We start from the raw sequence: 23380 nt of genomic DNA on the forward strand, positions 1-23380 counted from the left end.
TTATCAGTCAATCTCCTCTGTGAGCCTGTGGGTTGCCCTGGAGTGGATGCTTCCCAGTCAACAGCTAGCCCACTGGCCATTACCCTGGGATCTGCAACTGGTCCAACAGCACAGGTCCACCCAGAGCCTGCAGTTTGTCCACCAGCCATCACCCAGGGGCCACTGGCCATTACCATGAGGCCCACAGCTGGTCTACCAGCCATAATCCAGAGCCCACACCAGGCCCACTGCTCATCACCCAGCGGTCTGCACTGGTCCACCAGCCATCACCTAGGGGTCTGCACAGGTCTGTGATGCCATCACCCAGGACCCACAACTGGTTCACCGGCCATCACCTAGGGCCCGCAGCCAATCCGGTAGCCATTACTCAAGGACCCACGGCTGTCCACTGTAGATTACTCAGGGACCTGCAGTGGGTCCTTGTTATTTCACCCAGGAGACCACAGCTGATCCATCTCCCATCACCCAAGGCCTACTTTTGGCCACCACTCAGGGGTCTGTAGCTGGTCCACCACCCATCAGCCAGGGCTCACAGCTGGTCCACAGGCCATCATTCAGGGTCAGCAGCCAATCCAGTGTCCACTATTCAAGGACCCACAGCTCTCCACTGATGACCACTAAGAGTTCTGCAGCGGGCCAGGTGCAGCTCACAGCTGGCCACCCCCCATAACCTAGGGTCCATGGCTGGTAAAGTGGCCATCAACCAGGAGTCTGCAGAGGGTCCAGCAGCCATCATCCAAGGCCTACAGCCATTCCACCGGGTACCGCCCAGGGAACGGCAAATGGTCCATTGCTTGCAAATGGTCCATTGGCTGTCTCCCAAGGGCCTCCAGCTGGACTACCGGTCATCATTCAGATCCCAAAGCTGGTTCAATGCCCATCACCTAAGGCCCACAGCTGGCCCACCAACCATCACCAAGGACCCAAGCTGTGTACCAGGTATCTTGCAGAGACCAGCAGTGGCTCCACTGGCCATCATCCAGAGCCTACAGCTGGCCCACTTGCCAGCCCCCAGGATGCTCAACTTCCCTGCAGCAGAGGGAACCATAGGGCAGCCCGGTCCAAGGAGCCTAGATGAGTTAGGAGGTTGGAGGCAGGATGTGGCACAGTGCTGTTCTTACCACGTGGCAGGATGAGAACCCCCCCATACGACACAGCCACAGGGCCATAGGTTCTGGTCCAGTGGAACTGCACATTCCTGGAGACGTTCCAAATCACTCACACCCTCTCCCGTAACCTTATCACACTCCAAAAACAAGGGGTGTCGGGGAGTGACCACCTTTCCCTCCATTTCAGGTGGCACTAATCTGTAAGCTCTTGGAAGGCAGGGATCATGTCTTCTGCCTCTTTTGTCCACTCCCAAGCTCTTAGCACAGTGCTCTGAACACAGTAGACACTCAATAAGTACTGTTGCTTTACCCTGTTAGAACCCAGTCCTCAGGATTCCACATTTCCCTCCAGACCCCACTGGGCTCTTTGCCTTTTTGTGCTTAAACCATGGTCTCTGAGAGAAAAAGCAAGACAGCAATTTGCAAAGAGGGCAAGGGCCGTGAATTTAACTTAACAGAGAACTTATTGTAATTGTCCTGGAAACATTTGTGCTTGTTTTGTAATAAATAAACAGAACTAGCGTAAGAAAAACCCTATTTCATGGCATGATGAATTATTTTTCATATTTACCATATTTTGTGCCGAATCTTGTTTTGGGACATCCCTAGCTGGCTGAACTTTCCCCCCATAACCAAAGAATTGGACTCTGAAATGCGTCTCAACCTTCTCTGGGCCAATACCAAGATGGCCAGATATTCTCTCACCCCTCAGAGCTTTGAGAGAGAATTCTGAATTGAGCATGTGAGATCTCACCCTGGTGATGTCCTTATGATCCCAGAAAATTTTAATCAATCAGCTTTTTTCAACTCACATTTCTCAATCATCACAGAACTAGAGAATCCTCCTTTCTGAACTCAATTGAGTGGAGCAGCAATACAACTACTACTATTACTACTAGTAATAATAAAAATTGAGAGCTGTGTGGCTAGTGGAAAGAGCATGAGTCTGAGACTTAGGGGACCTGGGTTCTAATCCTGACTCCATCTGTTGCCTGCTGTGTGACCTTGGGTAAGTACATTCACGTCTCTGGGCCTCAGTTTCCTTATCTATAAAATGTGGATTCAATATTTGTTTTCCCTCCTACTTCGACTGGAGGCTCTATATGGGTCAGAAACTGTGCCTGGCCTGATTAACTTGTATCTATCCCAGCATCTAAAACAGTGCTTGACTCATGGTGAGCACTTAACCAATATAATGATAATAATGATATGTATTAAATGCTTATCATTTGCCAAGCATTATTCTAAGCCCTGAAGTAGATACAAGATCATCAGGTCAGACATAGTCCCTGTCCCACACGGGACTCAGAGTCTAAGGAGGAGAGAGAACAGGTACTGATTCCCCATTTTACAGATGAGGAAACTGAGGGCTAGAGAAGTTAAGGGCCTGGACCAAGATCATTGATGTGCCATTTAAGAAGCGGAGCCATATTGAAGTGGTTTGTATTTGCCCTCAGGTGACTCTGGGGTCACTGTACTGGGGGTGATTTCTGTACCCAGCTAACCCCAGGATGAGGTGGATTGGCACAAATGAAGGTTTTGGAGGATCCATATGGTGTCATGGGCATTACTCCCAACAAACAATGAAGCGCAATGGTGTGGTATGGGATAATTCGTGGGAGTCCATTTTCCTACGGAGAAACTCTGGGTTCCCACTGGCTCCAGGGCTGCTCTCATTTCTATTTTCCATTCACAAATTATCCAAGGAAGACAACTAGGAGAAGGGAGCTCCTGCCTTTTCCTAAGGTGGGCCTTCAAGACACTAATATGGGGAAACATAGCAGGATCTGACCCCTAAAGATGGTTTTGATTTGTTTAGTTTTATTAATGGTATTTTTATGTTTGTTTTTTATCGTATTTGCTAAGGCTTTACTATATGCCAGGCACTGTACTGAACACTGGAGTAGATAGAGTTAGTCAGTTTGGACCCATCATAGAGCATGGCCTAATGGATAAAGCACAGGCCTGGGAGTCAAAAGGACCTGGGTTCTAATCCCGACTCTGCCACTTGTCTATGTGAGTTTGGTCAAGACACAACTTCTCTATGCTTCAGTTACCTCATCTGTTAAAAGAGGGATAAGACTATGAGCTCTATGTGGGACAGGGACTGTGTCCAACCTGATTTGCTTGTATCCACGCTGGTATTCAGTACAGTGTCTGGCACATAGCAAGTGCTTATCAAATATTATAAATATCACAATTACCCCATATGGGGCTTACAGTCTTCATTTTCATTTTATAGATGAGGTAACAAAGGCAAAACGAAGTTAAGCACTTTGTTAAGCACTTACTATGTTCCTGGCACATATACTAAGTGCTCATGTAGATTAAGTGCTTAGTACAGTATTTTGCACATGGTAAGTCCTCAATAAATATGATTAAAGTTAATCAGGTTGGACACAGTCCCTGTCCCACATAAAGCTGCCAGTCTTAATGAGGTAACTGAGGCCCAGAGAAGTGAAGTGACTTTCCCAAGATCACCCAGAAGACAAGTGGCAGAATTAGGATTAGAACCCAGGTTCTTTGACTCCCAGGTCAAGGCTCTTTCCACTAAGCCACACTGCTTCTTACTCCACAGTGTCTCCTGAGCTGGGCTCGTGGACAGGCTAGGCCAGTCGGGACTGGAGCCCAGAGGTAGGGAAGAAAGCAGTTGGAGGGGGAACCGGAGGATACCACCTCATTACCCTTGACTTCGCCCCCGCTTTGAAGTCCCCTCCAAGCTTTCAAGCCCTTTCCTGTCTTCACGCCCACGTGGGTGAGTCCGTTCAGATAAATCGCGAGGCCCACACGTCCAGAGAGATATCGTTTTTACAGACAGCTTTGATGGATAACCCTAAGCCCACATGTTCCCCCATTCATGCCTTTCTTCCTCTTAAATATTTATCAAGGTTCAAGAGCAGAAATAAAAGCCCCTTAGATTCAGAGCCAGCTAAAAATAGCCCTTCTGTTCAGTGCCAGACAATCTGGTATCAATCAGAGCTTTCGGAGAGATGCTGTGGAGGAAAAGAGAGGAGGCGATAACCTTTTATCCACCTTTGGGTCCATTCCCTCTGGGTTATTAATAAGTTAGCAGGATTGACAGGCTCTGACGGGCCCCAGCTGGGTTTGAGACTTTACTGCTGCAGGCAGACGGGATCACGGCTCCCGCCAGAGACACGCACCGATGCAGGGAGGGGAGGGAAGTGTTGGGTATTTTCCTGGGGGCAGGAAACCTGGACAGGATTCATCTCCCTCAGAAGTCCCAGCCAAGAGCCTGGGTGCCAGGATTTCTCCAGGGATGTATTTCAGGCTCAATAACGGTCCATTTCCATTAATTCTAACTGGACCATTCCACCTTCTCCAGGAAGCCTTCTCTGATTGATTCCTGACACCCCAGGTTGTATCACCCCAACACCCACCCCCAGCCCTTTTGTATTGGGGGGTCATTTGCAATGACCTAGTGGCAAGAACACGGGCTTGGGAGTCAGAGGATGTGGGTTCTAATCCCAGCTCCACCACTTGTCTGCTGTGTGACCTTGGGCAAGTCACTTAACTTCTCCATGCCTCAGTTACCTCATCTGCAAAATATCGATTAAGACGATGTGGGACAGGGACTGTGTCCAACCTGATTACCTTGTATCTACCCCAGAACTTAGAACATTGCTTGGCACATAGTGAGTGCTTAACAAAACCCATAATTATTATCACTATTATTCATGCCTGGCCTCAGCACTTGGGTTTTTAAGTCCATTTGATTCCACAACTCCACTGCTTAGCAATATTTTTGTCTGTTTTCCCTTTAGAGGGTATGCTCTTTGTGGGGAAGGAAAATGATACATTCTTCTACTTTCCCAAGTATTTAGGAAGGGAAGGGAAGGGAAGAGAAGGGAAGGGAAGGGAAGGGAAGGGAAGGGAAGGGAAGGGAAGGGAAGGGAAGGGAAGGGAAGGGAAGGGAAGGGAAGGGAAGGGAAGGGAAGGGAAGGGAAGGGAAGGGAAGGGGAGGGGAGGGGAGGGGAGGGGAGGGGAGGGGAGGGGAGGGGAGGGGAGGGGAGGGGAGGGGAGGGGGAGGGAGGGGAGGGGAGGGGAGGGGAAGGGGAGGGAAGGAAGGAAGGAAGGAAGGAAGGAAGGAAGGAAGGAAGGAAGGAAGGAAGGAAGGAAGGAAGGAAGGAAGGAAGGAAGGAAGGAAGGAAGGAAGGAAGGAAGGAAGGAAGGAAGGAAGGAGCTTACAATGGAGAAGACTGACAGATGCAAAGTATTTACAAGTAGCTGGAGGAGGGGAAAAAAACAATGCTACAGCTACTTTTTGCAGAAATATGGGAGGATGATTTCCCTACAGGGATTAGGCTAAAGGATAGTTACTTCTCTGGGCAAGGAACCTGTGTACCAACTCTGTTTTAGTATACAAGTAGTAGTTGGTTTAGATTCCTCTTCCTCCTTCCCCTTCTCCTCATTCATTCATTCATATTTATTGAGCACTTACTGTTCCTTCTCTTCCTCCTCCTCTTTCTCAGCTTCCTTCTCCTCCTCCTCCTTCCCCTCCTCTTCCTCCTTCCCCTCCTCCTCCTCCTTCCCCTCCTCCTCTTCCTCAGATTCTTCCTCCTCCTCTTCCTTCTCGTCCTCCTCCCTCATCCAGAAAGCCCTTCTGCTGTTTACAATGCAGTCAATACAACAGAGTACAATATAACAGAGTTAATAGTCACACTCCCTGCCCACAGTGATAATAATAGTGATAGTAATGATAATTTTTTAGTATTTAATAAGCACTTACTATGATCCAAGCACAATACTAAGCATTAGATAGATACAGTACAATTAGTTCAGACAGAGTCCCTCTCCCACACTGGATTTCCAGTCTAAGGGAGAGGGTGAACAGGTATTGAATTCTCATTTTACAGATGAGGCTACTGAGGCACGGAGAAGTCAAGTGACTTGCTCAAGGTCAAACAGCAGACAAGTGGCAGAGTTGGGACTTGGGGCCTCCCTAAGGATGGTGGGGCATGGTCCTGAAGAAACAGGGTGGGGCATATAAAAGGGCATGGCCAAAATTTTCTGAAATTTCCACTGGGAAATGCTTCTCATTCTTTGAGCCTTCTGGATCACTAAAAGGAGATAGTAGACAGTGGGAGGACCATGACTGTCCCTGTCTGGGAGCTCACACTTGTCCACTGTATAAACTTCAAGGCTGTCCACCATTTAAAATACATCTGAGTGGAATCCCCTGTGGGCCCCATCACTAAGCCAACGCTGAGAGTTATTTCCATTCCCTGTTCTTCTCCACTCCTGCAAAACTGCGGGAAATGCAATCCAACTCAGCAGGCCTCGGCCACTGGAGACCAGGAAGCCATTTTGTAGAAATGCTTCTGTGAGTGTTCTGTTTGGTCTAGGGATGTGGCATGATTGGCAGCTGTGAACTCTCCCCTCTAGCAGATCAGGGAAGGGGCTGATGAGAAGGCGATGGAGTAGTGGCCTCCATTTTCCACGGAGTCCCAAGTGACCTACGGCCTTTCTCTGGGCCTCGGTATGCTCACCTGTGAAACGGGGTAATGATTCAATCTGGTTGACCCTGGAAGACTGGGGACAGCAGCCACTTTTAACACTTCCCCTCATCTGATAGTGCTGAGAGCAAGTGTTGCATCATGTTTTGGTCTTCACACCCTGGGGGGCCCAGGAAACGCAGAGGGCCCTGGAAAGGGAACCCAACCCAAAGAGACATCGAAAAAAAAAGTCTTGAACCTTTGTTTTGAGTGTTGGGTGAAGATTCAGGTCAATTGTCTCTGATGGAGACCTGCCAAAGATAAGCTACAGACAGCAAGGCTCAGCGGAGAATATCAAATGGAAATCTTCTCATGAGGAGAAGTAAATTCGAGTATCTGTGGTTACAGCGAGCTGGTCTCCCTGTTTATCTCTGCAACTATCCCTTTATCTCCACAAAGCCACCAGAGAGAAACCACTGCAAACTCATCTGTGTCACCAAAAATATACCTTAGATGGGGGAGGGAGGGGCTGGTGAGTGCCCTGAAAATCTAATGGAAATTCCATGGATGGAAGTGGTCTCCCACTCTAGAAAACAACAGAATCCCCACCCCCCTTTCCCACTACAGTTTCCAGGAGCAAAAGGGACAGATAGGTGGGTGGAGGCAGGGCAGAGGTTAACCCTCACTTCTCACCCACACAAGAGATTGGCAACCCAGGCTGCTCAGTTCTTAGAAACAGCGATGGAGATTAAAGGAAGACAGTCAGAATGACAGTGCCATCGAATAACAGCTTGTTTTTACAGAGCGCTAGAACTTCAGAAGAACTGCGGGAACTTTTGAGCCCTATTTTCAGGATTCAGGACCTCTGCCCCTAGAAACTGAGGCACAGAGATGGTGCTAGATCTGTGGGGATCGTAGTACTTGGCACAGAGTCAGTGCTTCATAAATACCATCATTACTATCTTGTTACCCTCGATCCTCAGTCACAGAGGTGTCCAAGAGTCAAAACTGGAGATTTAAACGTTCTTGAGGTGCCATAAACCCAGGTTCCACTGATGCTAACGTCCTGCCGTTGCAGTTATCTTCTGATAGTCTAGGCCTAGAAAGACCCCAGATGGACCATCTGGTTCATCCTCCTGCCTCCTGGCAAGACCACTCCCAGCCCTCTTAGAGCCACGTGATGTTCTTGGTATTGGTTATCCTACACAATGCCCTGAGGAGAGCACTGGCCCCATTTCTCAGGTGGGAAACCAAGGCTCAAGGTGGGGGAAAGACCCCCCTCCTTTGGGGGATACAAGGAGATGGATGATTTTGAGATAAAAATTCTTGACTCCAAGTGCCCAGTACAGTTTCTGGCACTCAATAGGTATTCAATAAATATAATTACCATGATTACTTAGGAAAAGAGTTCTGGGCTCCACCCCTGACTACTTGGGTATTTGACTGAAGAGTCTCTGGTCTCCACTCTCCCCGGCTGATTTCCTGGGGGCATGATGTTGGGCAGGGCGTGCCAAGGAGACAGTTGGCAGGAGAGCTCGGTGGCCAGGGCTGGGGGAGATCCCAGCCTAAACCCCTACAGGATTTTGAGTTTTCATTGTTGGTTGATTTTTCCTGATGGTCTCCCGGGGCCTTCTTTCCGTTTGTCTTCCAAGCGGTGGGATTGTTTTCCAGGGAATAGTGTTGTGCTGGGGGTTGTGTGTCTCCAGGTTGCCAGTGGCTCCTCCCTCTCCCTCCTGGCCTACTCACCCCAGGAAACACCTGCTCGGGCTCCCCCTGGGGCTGTCAGTCACTCCTGGCCACTGGCCAGACCCCAGACCTTAGCTCTTCCCCAGATTTTACAAAGCAGTGGAGCCCAGAAAGGGGATGGGCAGGATGAACTGGTCACAGGGGTCTGTTCTGTGAGCCCACATGGCTCAAGGCTGACGTATCACTATTGTCTGCCTCCTGACCATCTGCCTGTTTGGGGATTTTTGTGTATGAAGAACAAAAACCTCAGTGGTGCTGTGGTGGTGACTCAGTGCCTCTAGCTCCACGCCTGGACCTCTCAGCACTCGATCTGAATGGACAAGTCTTGGGTGCGGGGCTAATGATTTGCCCAGCATTAGTCCAGTGAGTGGCTTTGAGCAGGGAACTTTCTGTGCGACCCAAAGGAGTGTCTTCCCATAGGGCCATAGGGCTGGGAGGAGGGCATCAAGAAATGTGCTGCAGCCACTCTCGTCAGGGCCAAGGCCCATTCATCTTCCTCAGCCTTTCTTCTGCTCCGTGAGGGCGGGTCGCTTGGCTGCCCCTAGCAGTCCCTCTTTCCCCGTCAATCCTTCCTCTCTGACAGCTTGACCCCCACAACTCCGGCTTCCCCAGCCTTCTCAGAGGGACTGGGATTCCCTCGAGGGCACCAGACCCTCACTGGCCTCTGGAAACTGGAATGAGGATTTGGCTGGTGGATCTGAAGCCTTCTCCTCCCTCCGCCTAGGCCAACTTCCCTTAGGAAACTCTCCTTTGAGGTAGTTGGGTATGATCCTAATTTTAGTCATGCCATTAGAATGTCTTCTACTGGTTTGGGAAGGAGACTCTCCCACCCTTAGCCTGGCAACCTCCTTAGCCAAAGCTGTCTTTTTTTTTGTCCAGGAAGCATATGGTTTTTTAATACCTTGAGGAAAGAGCATGGGCTGGGGAGTCAGAAGACCTGGGTTCTAATCCCAACTCTACCAGTTGCCTGCTGTGCGACCTTGGGTGAGTCACTTCACTTCTGTTTCCTCATTTGTAAAATGAGGATATAATGCCTGTTCTCTCTCATTAAACTGTGAGCCTCTTATGGGACAAAGACCATGTCTGATTGTATTGTGTTTACCCCAGTGTTTAGCACAGTTCTTGGCATAAAAGAAGTCCTTACAAATATTTAATATTTTTATCACGGAATTTGTTAAGTGCTTGCTATGAGCCAAGCCCTGTTCTTAAGTGCTGGGGTAGATATGAGATAATCAGGTTGGATAGAGTCCCTGTCCCATAAGGGGCTCACAGTCTAAGTAGGAGAGAGAACAAGTATTTATCCCCATTTTTCACTTAAGGACACCGAGGCACAAAAAAGTTAAGTCACTTGCCCAAGGTCACCTAGCAAGCAATTTGGCAGAGCCAGGATTAGAATTTAAGTCTCCTTTCTCCCAGGCTCATGATGTTTTCACTAGGCCATGTTGCTTTTCAAATACTACCATTATAATTCTTCATGTCCCGCTTCTGTGAGGTGACAGTCATTCTTCCCCAACCTGAGGTCCCCCAGGAAAGATCAGGTCCCAGCTTTTTTTTGAGCAGGGAAAGGAGTTCCACCCACAGCAGCCTCAGCAGGAGCAAGAGCAGGAGCCGAGGCAGAGAGGACAGTTGCATTGGCTCGGTCCTAGAGGCAGGATCAGTGCTGAAGGTCAGCCCCCACCCACCCCCAACCTCCGTTTGAGGAAAACACGATGTTGCAAGCTACTTTTATCTTGCCAATCGACTCCATGAACAGGAGGATTGAGAAGCAATCATAGCCCTCCCTGCCTCTCCCCTGAGGGCAGCCGGTGCCCTCTTGTCCGGCTCTTCTGACCCACAGTCTGGCAGGAATGGCTCACCCTGGCATCCATCACGCTGCCCTTGGCTCACTGCCAGGCCACCGGGGGCACTGTCATGAATGAGACAGGGTGCTGGGTGCAACAGGAGGAGGGATGGAGAAGGGGAGGATGGCTTTCCGGCCACAGTGGGACAGAAGAAAGGGACCCATCCAATTGTGTCCAATCCCAGCAGGTCTAGTAACAATCGGTCAATCACTGTCATTTATTGAGCACTTATTGCATGCAGAGCACTGTACTAAGTACTCAAGGGAGTACAGTATAATAATAGAACAGAGTTGGTAGACACATTCCCTCTCCACAACGAGCTAAAAGTAATAATAATCTGGGGCAAGTTCTAGGGTAAATACAATACAACCAGATCAGATACTGTCCCTCACTCACTGTCTAAGAGGGAAGGAGAGCCATGCCCTGTTTACAGGTGAGGAAACTGAGGCTCAGAGAAATTGTGACTTTCACTCATTCATTCAATCATATTTATTGAGTGCTTACTGTGAGCAGAGCACTGTACTAAGCCCTTGGGAGAGTACAATGCAACAATAAATAGGCACATTCCCTGCCCACAACGAGCCCAAGGTCAGAGTATAGGCAAGTGGTGGAATCAAGATTAGAACTCAGGTCCTATGACTCCCAGTCCTGTGCTCTTTCTCCTAGGCTATAAAACAACTCAGAATCCCCAGTGCACAGGCTGATCAGCAGACAGAGGGACTAATGCATACCCCTCGTCCAACTAATGTCTGCCCTCCCCTCTAGACTCTAAGCTCAATGTGGGCTGTTATATTGCTATACTGTACTCTCCTGAACTCTTAATACAGTACTCTGCACACAGTAACCACTCAGTAAATACCACTGACTGACTAATTAATGGATTGATAAGGCCCACACAAGGAAGTTCGCCTCAGCACTGCTTTCCTTGTCTCTGCCAGTCCTTGGGGTGCCACAAGACAGGGCCACAGCCACGAGTTATCAAAGTCCCATTTTTTTATGGTACATGATAAACACTTACTATGTGACAGACACTGTTCTAAGCGCTGGAGTAGATATAAAATAATCGGATAGGACATAGTCCATGTCCCATAGGGGGTTCACAGTTGCAAGCCCCATTTTACAGATGAGGTAACTGAGGCACAGAGAAGTGAAGTGAGTTGCAGCAGAGAAGTGGCAGAGCCCAGGACTAAAACCCAGGTCCTTCTGACTCCCAGGCCCATGCTCTATCCACTAGGCCACACTGCTGCCAGGCAGTAGGCCCAGGGTAGACACTACACAAAGACCCCAGCAAGCAACCACAATTCCACAGCGCTCCTGAAAGACTCCTCAAAGCTGATGGAAAACAGGAGAACCGAGGATCATCTTTCATTTTAGCTTTTCTTTGTTTCCTAGCTGTAGGAGCTGTTCCCTGAGCATTTGAGGAGATCCTTCAGGTTCTGGAAATCTATCCTCTGTCAGCCCCCGCACGACTGAAGGCAGAGCCCTCAATGAGGAATAATAAACATGATGGAGTCTCGGGTCCTGAAAGACTCCTTGGCGGGAGTGAGCAAACACCATAGAAAGCCAAACTGAGTCGGTGCCTGATTTAACAAGTAGCTCATTCCAGCTGCTTAGGTCCTGAGAGCCCATTGCTAATCGTTCCGACTTGAGAAGCTCTAAACAACAACTTTTCAGCCACCTTCTCCTCAGAGTTCCAAGAGCTCTGCAGACGTTACCTCACGGGCCTCCCAGAAGTCTTTGCAGTTCCTCAGGGGTTGAGAGATGCTGCTGGAGGGAAACTGAGGCATGGAGCCGGGGAGCGGCTTGGCTAAGGTAGTGAGTGAGTTACAAAAATTGGCCCCTGCCCCACCCCAATCCTCTGTGGAAATAGACCTCGGGGAGGAAAAACTGTCTAAGCCTCCCGCCCAACTTTGATAGGAAATTGGCCTCATGAGCAGATGTCAAATCAGAGAATGGGATGATGTCAGTGAAAGGGAAGGGAATGGAAAAGGGGGAAAAAAAGGAAAAGAAGGGCAAAGAAGAGAGAGGGTGGAGGGAAATACTGAGACCTGTTGATAAGTAATTGCCTAATCGTGGAACATGGAGAGCATTTTTAGATAAAATGTGTTTAATCCAGAATAAGTCAGAAGCAGGGGTATGTTGGGGCCAGGGAGGGAAGAGAGAGGGTGGCTCACCAAAGAGCCACTGGAGGCATCCCGTGGTCAGCCCCAGACAGAATCCCAAAAATAGCAGGAGAAAGTGTGATTTGGGGGGGTGGAGGAGAGGAGATGGGGAGATGAAATCTGCAGTTGTTACCAAGGCAGTCACCTGCTGGGTCAGGTGCTATGGCACAGTACTGACATTGTGTCACTATCGCTGCCACTATCACTGCATCCTGCTAATGAAAAACCCTCTGTGGGCCCTTTGCCAAGTGTTGCATCTTTGCCTGCCTCCTCACTTGTTGCTCTCCAAACTCCAGCAGAACCCAACTGGAATGGTGTCTACCTACTCTACTGGACTCTCCCAAGCACTCGGTATAGTGCTCTGCACAAAGTGAGTGCTCAATAAGTACCACTGATCGATTGATTGATTGAGGGGCCAGATACCACGAGAGCTAGTGCATAAACCCCCAGCGCCGTCATCAATTCCTGCCCCCAGGTCCTGAGTCAAGAGGTTTTTATTGGGGAGTCTCTCTGACACCCCACACCTTTCTCTGCGTCCTATAGAACCAGAAGTATGCTGCCACTGTTGCCACCGCTGCTACTGCTTCTGGGAATTAGCAGGAGTATTCACCATTATTAACGCCCACAGACAGTGTGATGGGACCAAGAACTATTGAACCAACCAGGTTCCAGGATCAAGCAATCCATGGTATTTATCGAGCACTTACCGTGTGCAGAGCGCTGTACTAAACATTTGGGAGGGTACAACAAAAAGGAGTTGGTAGACACGTTCACGGCCTAGCAGGAACTTACAATCTAGAAGGGGAGACAGACAATAAAATTAATTATGACTATATATGTTAGTGCTATGGGCTGAGGAAGGGGAGACTTATCAAGTACTTAAAGGATGCAGAACCAAGGCCTTAAGCGAGGCAGAAGGGAGTGGGGAGAAATGAGGGCTTAGTTGGGGAAGGCTTCTTGGAGGAGATGGGATTTTAGTAAGGCTGAGACTCTCTCTGTTGATCTCACAGGATCTCCCTGGTGATCATTCTGCTTCATGAGTTTATGATAACTAACAATCCATCGATCAGTGTTATTAACTGAGAGCCTGCTGAGAGTGGAATATTGGACTAATTAATCAGTAGTATTTATTGAGCTTTACTGCATTTAGAACCCTAAACTAAATGTTTGGGAAAGGATAATACAATAACAGTGACAGACATGATCCTCCCCCCAAGGAAGCACCTGGGAGAACAAAACAGAGCAGTGCAGACATTCCCTGCCCTCAGTGAGCATAAAATCTAGTGAGGCAGACCAACAGATGAGTAGCGGGGTAAGGATAAGTTTTAAGCCACAGTATATTCATTCATTCACTATTACTGATCAAGTGTCGACAATCTGCAGAGCACTGTACCGAGCACTTGGGAGAGTACAACAGAGGTAATAGAAACCAACCCTGCTCTTGAGGATCTGAAAGTCAGGTAGTTGAAAGAGCAGATTAACTTACTGAATATACAAATGAAAAGAGAAATATACCCACACACTAGATGCCGAGGGTGATTATTGGATCAATGCAACTGGGGCTGGGGGGTGTTAATCAGGAAAACCTTCCTGTATGAGGTGGGGTTTTGAGGAAGGCTTTGAAGGCAGGAAAAGCTGCCTTCTGGTGGACTGTGGAAGGAGGAGGGGGGAGAACAGTGTGAGCAAGAGGTTGGGGGTGAGAGTAAGGGACTGAAATCAATCAATCATATTTATTGAGCTCTTACTGCATGCAGAGCACGGTACTAAGGGCTCTGGAGAGTACGACATGACAATTTAACATACATATTCCCTGCCCACAAAAAGCTTATGGCCTAGTAGAGAAAGGTATTTAACAGGGTTAGCTTGGGGGAAACTAAGAGTGTGAGCTGGGAGCATCACGTGAAGAGAGCTGACATGTAAGTCTGGTATAGTGGGTGGCACTGAGACAATTACACCTTTATCATCATAGTTATCAACAGCTTCCTGATGGTTGGGATCCTGTCTACCAGCCCTTGCTGAGTGGCAGCATCATCACAGCTGCTCTCGTCTTCCAGCTAATTGTCAGTCACAAGCACTTTGCTCATTCTGAAAACCAGGTCCAAATCATCTGCAGATCTTGCGTATGTTCCCTCCAGAGTTCAGTCACAATGACCATGGTCTTTGAGGAAAATGAAATGCAGTGTGACCTAATGGAAAGAGCCTGGCCTGGGAGTCAGAGGGCCTGGGAGTCAGAGGGCCTAGGAGTCAGAGGACTGAGGTTCTAATCTTGGCTCTGCCACTTGTATGCTGTGTGATCTTGGGCAAATCACCTAACTTCTCTGGGCCTCAGTTACCTTGTCTGCAAAATAGGGATTATGACTGTGAGCCCCATAAGGGACATGGACTATACCCAACCTGATTAGCTTGTACCTATGCCAGCACTTAGTACAGTGTCTAACACACAGAAAGTGCTAACAAATACCATAAAAAAGAGTAAACTTTTAAGATCCCTTGTGTCCCTTTTCATTATTGGATCACAAGTCCCCCAAGGGATAGGGACAAGGACTAATTTCTACCTGTGTATTCCTTCCTAGCACTTTAGTACTGCTCAGAACATATGAAGCACTTACTAAATACTAGTGAGAAGAAGAAGAAGCAGCATGGCCTAGTGGACCAAGGTTCTAAATCTTGCTCCACCACTTGTCACTTCATTTCTCTGTGCCTCAGTTCCCCCATTTGTAAAATGGGGATTAGGACTGTGAGCCCTCTATGGGACAGGGACTATGTCCAACTTGATTACCTTGTATCTACCTCAGTGCTTAGAACAGTGACTGCAACATAGTAAGTGCTTTTCTTGTCTTGTCTTATGTCTTTGAGTTGTCTCCGACTCATAACAATTCCAAGGACGCATCTCTCCCAGAACACCCCACTTCCATCTCCACTTGTTTTGGTAGTGTTTCCATAAAGCTTTCTTAAAAAAAATACAGAAATGATTTACCAGTGCCTTCTTCCACACAGTGAACTTGAATCTCTGCCCTCAACTATCTCCCATGCCTCTGCTGCCCAGCACAGGTGAGTTTTGACTTGTAGCAGGTTGCCTTCCACTCACTAGCCACTATCCAAGCCAGGAATGGAATGGAAATGCCTCTGCTTGGCCCTCCTTCCTGTAGCCGAGACTGTAGGATCCAGGTGTGATCCTGAGAGGGTAGTAAGCGCTTAATAAATACCATTAAAAAACCCCCACTCAAACTATGACTGCTAGTATTCTGGCCAACACTGATTCAAGGTGACTCGTCCATGGTTGTACACCAACATCTTGGCCCTTTTGTAACAGTGTGGTATAGTGGAAAGAGCCCGGGCTTGGGTGTCAGAGAAATTGGGTTTTATTCTTGGCTTCACCACTTGTCCACTGTGTGACTTTGGACAAGTCACTTAACATGTTTGTACTTCAGTTCCTTTTTTGCAAAATGAGGATTCAATACCTGTTCTTCTCCTACTTGGGCTCTGTAAGCCTCCTGAAGGACCTGAATATCTTGTACCTATCCTAGTGCTTAGTATAGTGCCGGGCAGATAGTAGCAATTAACAAATACCATAGTCATTATTTTTACTGCACATACCACCCTTGTTTCATGAGCTAGCTCCCTGGGGCACAAAATAGAGCAAAGGGGGATGGAGAAAGTAGGCAAGAGAGAGCAGAATTGCAGATTGGCTGCTAAATTGATCATTCTTAACGATTTATACCGGACAGCCTGGCTTTCAGTCAGTCTGTGTACTGGCTGGCATGAGACGACACTGGACATCTTTGTGTCCTCTCTTCTTGGCTCCTGCCTCCAGGTTCTGTGGCTCAGGAAGAGGCTCCCATGGTCCCAGGGATCCAGGAGGGGAGGGTGGCAGTGGCTTGGGAGAGGGGGGGAGTCAGGGGACGCCCCTGGGATACATTCTGGCTTCAGGTGGCCTCAGATGAACTTTCCTAAATGACACATATGACATCATCGCATCCCATCATCACACAGCACATGGTAATGTCACAAGCATCTAGGCCTGCATCCGTGTGGGTGGTCGGAACTAGCCTCTGCTCTGAGCCACAGTAGAGTAATAATAATAATAATGATTATAGTATTTGCTAAACACTTACTCCGAGACAGGCACTTTTCTAAAGGACAGAAGCGAAGACCTCTAATGTGCTTTGCTGCTCTCTGTCTGGCGCTGCTCCCCTCCCTCTGCCCCCAGTATACATTCATTCATTCACTCAATCAATCATTCATTCAGTCAAATGTATTATTGAGCATTTATTTTGTGCAAAGCACTGCACTTATAGCTGGGGACAGGACAATATAACAATAAACAGACACAATCCCTGCCTGCAAAGAGCTGGCAGTTTAGAGTGGGAGACAGCCATTAATATGAACAAATTACAGATATGTACATAAGGGCTGTGGGCCTGGGGCAGGGGGAGGAATAAAGGGAGTAAGTTAGGGTGACGCAGAAGGGAGTGGGAGAAAAGGAAAGGAGGGTTTAGTCAGGGAAAACCTCTTTATGTGCTTTCAGTATGGCTTTGAACGGGGCAGGAGGAGCATAATTGTCAGATGGGGCATTTGTAAGTGCTTATTATGTGCAAGCCCTGTTCTAAGTGCAGGGGTAGATAGAGATAATTGGGTCAGACTCAGTCCCTGTCCCACGTGGCTCACAGTCTTCATCCCCATTTTAGAGATGAGGTAACTGAGACCCAGGGAAGTTAAATGACTTGCCTAAGGTCACACGGCAGACACGTGGTGGAGCTGGGATTAGAACCCATGTCCTCTGACAAGGCCTGTGTTCTTTCTACTAGGCAACTAGGCCACGTGTCCCTCCCAGCCTGAGATGAATGGTCTCTTCTCTGTTTGGCCAGTGGTCAGAGAAACGGCCGGCCTCTCCCTCCCTCCACGGAAGGCTCCATCCAACCAGGACCGTATGTGGGGCCTCGTAAACAGGACGTGGAGGAAGCAGGGAGCTGGGAGCCGGGCCGGGGATGGGCCGGTCCCCTTCACGGCCAGGAAGTGGGGGCCGGCTGCACCCTCGCAGCAGACAATAATGCAGTGGGAAGCACAGTTTATAAATACCTGGGGGTCAGGGCCGGGCCTGGCAAACAATAGGGGGCTGCGGGGGCGGGGGACCTGGATGATTCTATCAGACTGACAATAACTGGCCCAGCCTCGGGAGGACAGGGGGAGGGGCAGTGGTGATCTGTGAGGTGGTGGCAGGGAAGCCTACCGTAACCAGGGGTGGGAGAGTTGGGGGTGTCTGCGAGCAACTAAACTGCCCCTTGGCTCCTTCCAGGACGTGTCCACCAGTGCCTCTGACCTGCCTGGACAACCGGCACCTCTGCCTGGACAGTTACCGAGCCTCGCTTTCAGACGAGCCATAACTCATCCGGTTTTGTCCAGGACAGCCCTGTTTTCATATGGCCTGTCCCCTGCCTGGCACAGATCGGTAACCAGGCACTTCTAGATACGGTTCTGACATTTTCAGCACTCAGCACTTCTCCACTGAAACTTTTTTTTTTCCAAATGGTATTTGTTTAGAGTTTACTCTGTGCCAGGCACTGTACTAAGTGCTAGGAGTGATACAAACTAAAAAGGATGGGCACAGTCCCTGTCCCACATGGAGCTCACAGTCTTACTTTCCATTTTACAGATGGGGTAACTGTAGCACAGATAAGTGAAGTGACTTGCCCAAGGTCATACAGCAGAAAAGTGGCAGAGCCGGGATTGGAACCCATTTCTTTCTGACTCCTAGGCCCATGCTCTATCCACTAGGCCACGCTGCTTCCCTGAGTGGCTCCTGTCACCAAATTCCCTATACACAACATCAGATTTCTCAAGGATCTGGGAGGGGAAGGCAACAGCTCTGGAGCCAGTCAAGGGGGCTCATGGTACATCAGGGGAAGGGGGATCAAACTGCCAAATTCGGGCCTCCTGCCACAAGCAGCGTGGCTCAGTGGAAAGAGCCTGGGCTTCGGAGTCAGGGGACATGGGTTCCACTCCCGGCTCTGCCACTTGTCAGCTGTGTGACTGTGGGCAAGTCACTTAACTTCTCTGTGCCTCAGTTACCTCATGTGTAAAATGGGGTTTAACTGTGAGCCTCTCATGGGACAACCTGATTACCCTGTATCTACCCCAGCGCTTAGAACAGTGCTCTGCACATAGTAAGCGCTTAACAAATACCAATATTATTATTATTATTAGATCACTGTGTTATATTGTGTACCCGGTAATGCCCTTATGAGGTCGGGGGGTGGGGGTATCGTCTTGTCTGGAATTCTGCAGATGTGGAGTTTTTCCCCTATTTCTGACAATTTCCATCTGTGGGAGATGTTTCAGGCAGAAGGTTCACTGCCTCTGAGGTCCTGCTACAAAACAAATATTGTCAAGACATTAAACCTGGAAGGGGGCCCTGATGAAATTGACCACTAAGATTGGGGAACTATTAAAAGTATCCTTCGTTCTATTCCCAGTAAATATCAGTTGGTAGGGGAGAGTTAAAATAAGAACAGCATCGCCTATTGGCAAGAGCACGGGCTTGGGAGTCAGAGGGTGTGAGTTCTCTGCCACTTGACTTCTGTGTGACTGTGGGCAAGGCACTTCACTTCTCTGTGCCTCAGTTACCTCATCTATAAAATGGGGTTAAGACTGAGAGCTCCACCTGATTACCTCATGTGGCCTGATTTCTTGTTTTGACGTCTGTCTCCCCCGCTTCTAGACTGTGAGCCCACTGTGGGCAGGGATTGTCTCTGTTGCTGAATTGTACTTACCAAGCACTTAGTACAGTGCTCTGCACACAGTAAGTGCTCAATAAATACGATTGAATGATTACCGGCAAGTAGCATTGCCTAGTGGCTAGAGCCCAGGCCTGGGAGTCCGAAAGCCATGGGTTCTAATCCCAGCTCTGCCACTTGTCTGGTGTGACCTTGGTCAAGTCACTTCACTTCTCTGTGCCTCAGTTACCTCATCTGTAAAATGAGGTTTAAGACTCTGAGCCCCATGAGGGACAAGGACTGTGTCCAACCGGATTTGCTTGTACCCACCCCAGAGCTTAGAACAGTGCTTGGCACATAGTAAGTGCTTAACAAATACCATAATTACTATTATTATTATTATAAGAGAAAGAGACCTAATACCTGCTTGGATAGTATTGACAGCTTTGCAAATCAGTGCATTTTACCAGCCAGCTCTTTCCCCAGATTCCCAGAGAACAAATGAAATCTGCATTTGTTTTAATGGTATTTGTTAAGAGTTTACTATGTGCCGGGCTCTGTCCTAAGCGTTTGGGTAGATACAAGTTAATTAGGTTGGATATAGACCCTGTCTTAATAATGTTGGTATTTGTTAAGCGCTTACTATGTGCCGAGCACTGTCCTAAGCGCTGGGGGAGACACAGGGGAATCAGGTTGTCCCACGTGGGGCTCACAGTCTTAATCCCCATTTTACAGATGAGGGAACTGAGGCACAGAGAAGTGAAATGACTTGCCCACAGTCACACAGCCGACAAGTGGCAGAGCTGGGATTCGAACTCATGAGCCCTGACTCCAAAGCCCATGCTCTTTCCACTGAGCCATGCTGCTTCTTGTCCCACACATTCTTCATGGTCCACTGATCTGATAAGAATCATTCATCTCCCTGAACAAATGGGCTAATGGGTAACTGCAAGGGGGTAATAATCCATCACTGTGGCATTTAAGTACTGACTGTGTGCCAAGCTGAGGTAGATACAAGATAAGATGGTCGGACACTATGTCTTACCCACATGGGGCTTGCATTCTAAGTAAGAGTGAGATCAGCTATTGAATTCCCCTATTTATAGATGAGAAAACTAGGCACAGAGAAGTAAAGTGATTTGCCCAGGTCACACAGAACTCAATCTGTGGATCCAGGATTAGAATCCAGGTTTTCTAACTCTCGGGTTCCTGCTCTAGGAACAACTGCCTAGAGAATCTTCAGGCAGGCTTTGCTGTGGCTTAGTCCTCACCCTGCTGTCTAAAAATGTAGCAGATTTTCCTGTTTGCCTCAGTTTCTCCATTTGTAAAACAGGGCAGAAAATTCTGCAGTAGCTTTTCACCGCACCACCCTCAACTCCCCAAGTGCAAAATAACTTGGAAGGGAAAGATTAATCTAGGTTGTGTAAAGCCATACAAGGACTTCCAGCTAAGCATGGTGACTGAGACCAGGGCTGCTAATAATACTGTGTGAAATGGGTGGGGGAAGGTAAGGGTGATCTGTGTATTTGCTTTATACTGGGAAGAAGAAATAGAGAAGCAGCATGAACTAGTGTCTTGACCACAGCCTGGGAGTCAGTAGGACCTGGGCTCTAATCCATACCTTATCTGTGTCATTTAGCTGTGCCTCAGTTGCCTCATCTGTAAAATGGGGATTAAGACTACGAGCCCCATGTGGGAAAGGGACTGTGTCCAATCTGATTATCATGTATCTACCCCAGAGCTGAGTACAGTGCCTGCTCATACTAAGCTCTTAACAAATCCCTCCCCCCCCAAAAATAGAGCCGGAGACAGCTGCTCTTTCAAAAAAATCAATCCCAGGGGCATATTAGCCCATGACTCTTTCATTAAGCCAGAGTTTTGGATGCTACACACACCAGGGATTCATACTGTCAGTTCAGATCCAACATTTCGTAATAATAAAAAACAATGTCATTGGTATTTATTGAGTGTCTACTCTGTGCAGAGCACTGTACTAAAAACTTGGGAGAGTGCAACAAAGTTTTAAGCTCCCTGCCCACAATGAGCTTGCAATCTAGAGGCGGAGATGGACATTAATATAAATGAATAATAAGATTTATAATTTGTAGATATATTCATAAATGCTGAGAGGCTAATAGCAAATGCCCATAGGTCACAAATTCAAGTGCATAGTTGACTCAGAAGGGAGAGGGAGCCAGGGAAATGTGGACTTCATAATGAGATTTGTTAAGCACTGACTCTGTGCCAAGCACTGTGGTAGATACAATGCCACCACATCAGATACAATCCCTGAACCACATGGGGCATCCAGTCAGTGGGTGAAGAGAGAGTCCCCTTTTGACAGAGGAGGAGACAGAGACACTGAGACATTAAGGTCACATGGCAGGCAAGTGGCAGAGGTGGGATTCAATCCCAGGTCTCTTGGTTATCTGTCACAGACTCCAACCATTAGGCCACACTGCTCCTCTCTGAGGTTACTTTGCATGATGCAGAGGAGTTTTAAGTTTAGAAAAAGGAGACATAGTTTCTATTGTTGACCATTCTTTGAACCCTGAGGAAACGACTCCCATCCTGGAGCCTCAGTTTACTTGTCGGTGAAACGGGCCCATGGGCAGGGCACACCTGACTCCCTGGGGTGCTGAATGAATCAACGCGGGATCTTCCGCCGAGCCCCTGCTGTGAAAGGGACCAGCCGGCGGAGCCCATGGCAGTCATATTTTTAACGGACACCCTCGGGGTCACCAGGCGGAGCCAAAAGCCCGATTCCGGGAGCCCTGAGGTGGGAAGAGAAGAAGGGGAGGAGGAGATGGGAGTCCGGAATGTCCCACAAAAGGTTATGGCGAGAAACCCCTCCCTCCCAGGGTGAAAGAATCCACGTCAAAGGAAACGAGCATCGTGTGCAGATAGAACAGGAAGGTGGCAGTTTGGCTTGCTCCCTCAAGATGGAGGGGGTTTTTCAGAAGAGATCGGTGTCCAGAAGGTCAGTCGGGGCTGCTTGCCGACTCTGAGGAAGGGGACCTCATGGTCAGCCCTCCAGCTTTAAAAACCAGCAGGGGTTAAGTGTCTCCCTCTCCTGTTCAGAGTGGTAGGAAACACCTTGGTGACCCATGACTCTTGAGGAGAGGAGAGACGGGGGCAGGCCGCGGGGGAGGGCTGGCCCTGGAAGAGACAGTTGAGGGGTCATTTCCTGCTGAAATTCCAGAAGGCAGACTCAGCCTCTCCAAGGCAAGATTTTTTTTGTTTTTTTTTTAAACCCTGTGGTAAGATGCAGAGAAATATTGGAGAACTGTTTCTGCTCTAGGCTGCCAAGGGCTACTTCCCAGGCTCCGGTGTTGAAGAAAAGTCTCACATAAGCCGGGAGGAGGCAGGACCGAAGGAAGGTCATGAGGCTGCTCATCCTATGTCTGGCCAGCTGTGACTGTTGATCCGTTTTCCCTCACCTTTCCTCGGTTGGGAATAGGTCTTCCCAGGCCCCTGGGCCCAGGATGGAGGCAGAAATCCCTTCTCCAGCCTCACTCTTTTCTCCCCTCAATGCCCAGGCTGGGAGCAAAGAGCAGGACCTCTTGGGCAGCAGTGGAGGGAAGCAGACTGTTGTGGGCTTCTCCATTTTGGGGATTGAATTGAAAGGTGGGGCAAAGTCAATCAGTCAGTCATTTGTATTTATTGTGTGCTTAGCGTATGCAGTGCACTGTACTAAATGCTTGGGAGAGTACAATAAAAGAATAATCAGACACGTTCCATGACCACAATGAGCTTAGTCTAGAAGGGTGTGGGGAGGGCTGGCCAGAGACGGATCCATTGCACTAAAGCCTTGTTTGCCTCATTGAGGCTGCCAAAGAGGAGGGAGTAGACAGAAAAACCAGTGTGGTAAAGCAGTGTGGGAATCGGGAGACCTGAGTTCTAGTCCCAGGTCTGCCACTTGACTGCTCTGTGACCTTGGGCAAGTCACTCTCTGGACCTCAGTTTCCTCATCTGCATAAAGGAGATAAACAACATTGCCCCATCCTCCCAGGGATGTTGTGAGAACAAAATGGGATAAAGGTTTAGAGAGGCAGCATGGCCTAGTAAAAAAAGCACAGATCTGGAAGTCAGGAGACCTGGCTTCAAACCCCAGTTTTGCTGTTGGTCTCCTGTGTGGCCTTGAGCAAATCACTTGACCTCTCTGGGCCTCAGTTTCCTCATGTGTCAAAAAAGGAGACTAATTCCTGGCCATTCCTACCTCCCAGGGCTTAAGTTAGATCTTCCCTGTGAAAGTAGTTAAGGAATAACATACCCACCCAGGAGGTAATTAATTATTAGCAACAATACTTAGACAGGCAGGCTCCTTTCTCCATGGTTTTGTTTGCATCATAAGAA

Source organism: Ornithorhynchus anatinus, chromosome 11 (genome assembly GCF_004115215.2).
Source record: "Ornithorhynchus anatinus isolate Pmale09 chromosome 11, mOrnAna1.pri.v4, whole genome shotgun sequence".
NCBI lineage: Eukaryota > Metazoa > Chordata > Mammalia > Monotremata > Ornithorhynchidae > Ornithorhynchus > Ornithorhynchus anatinus.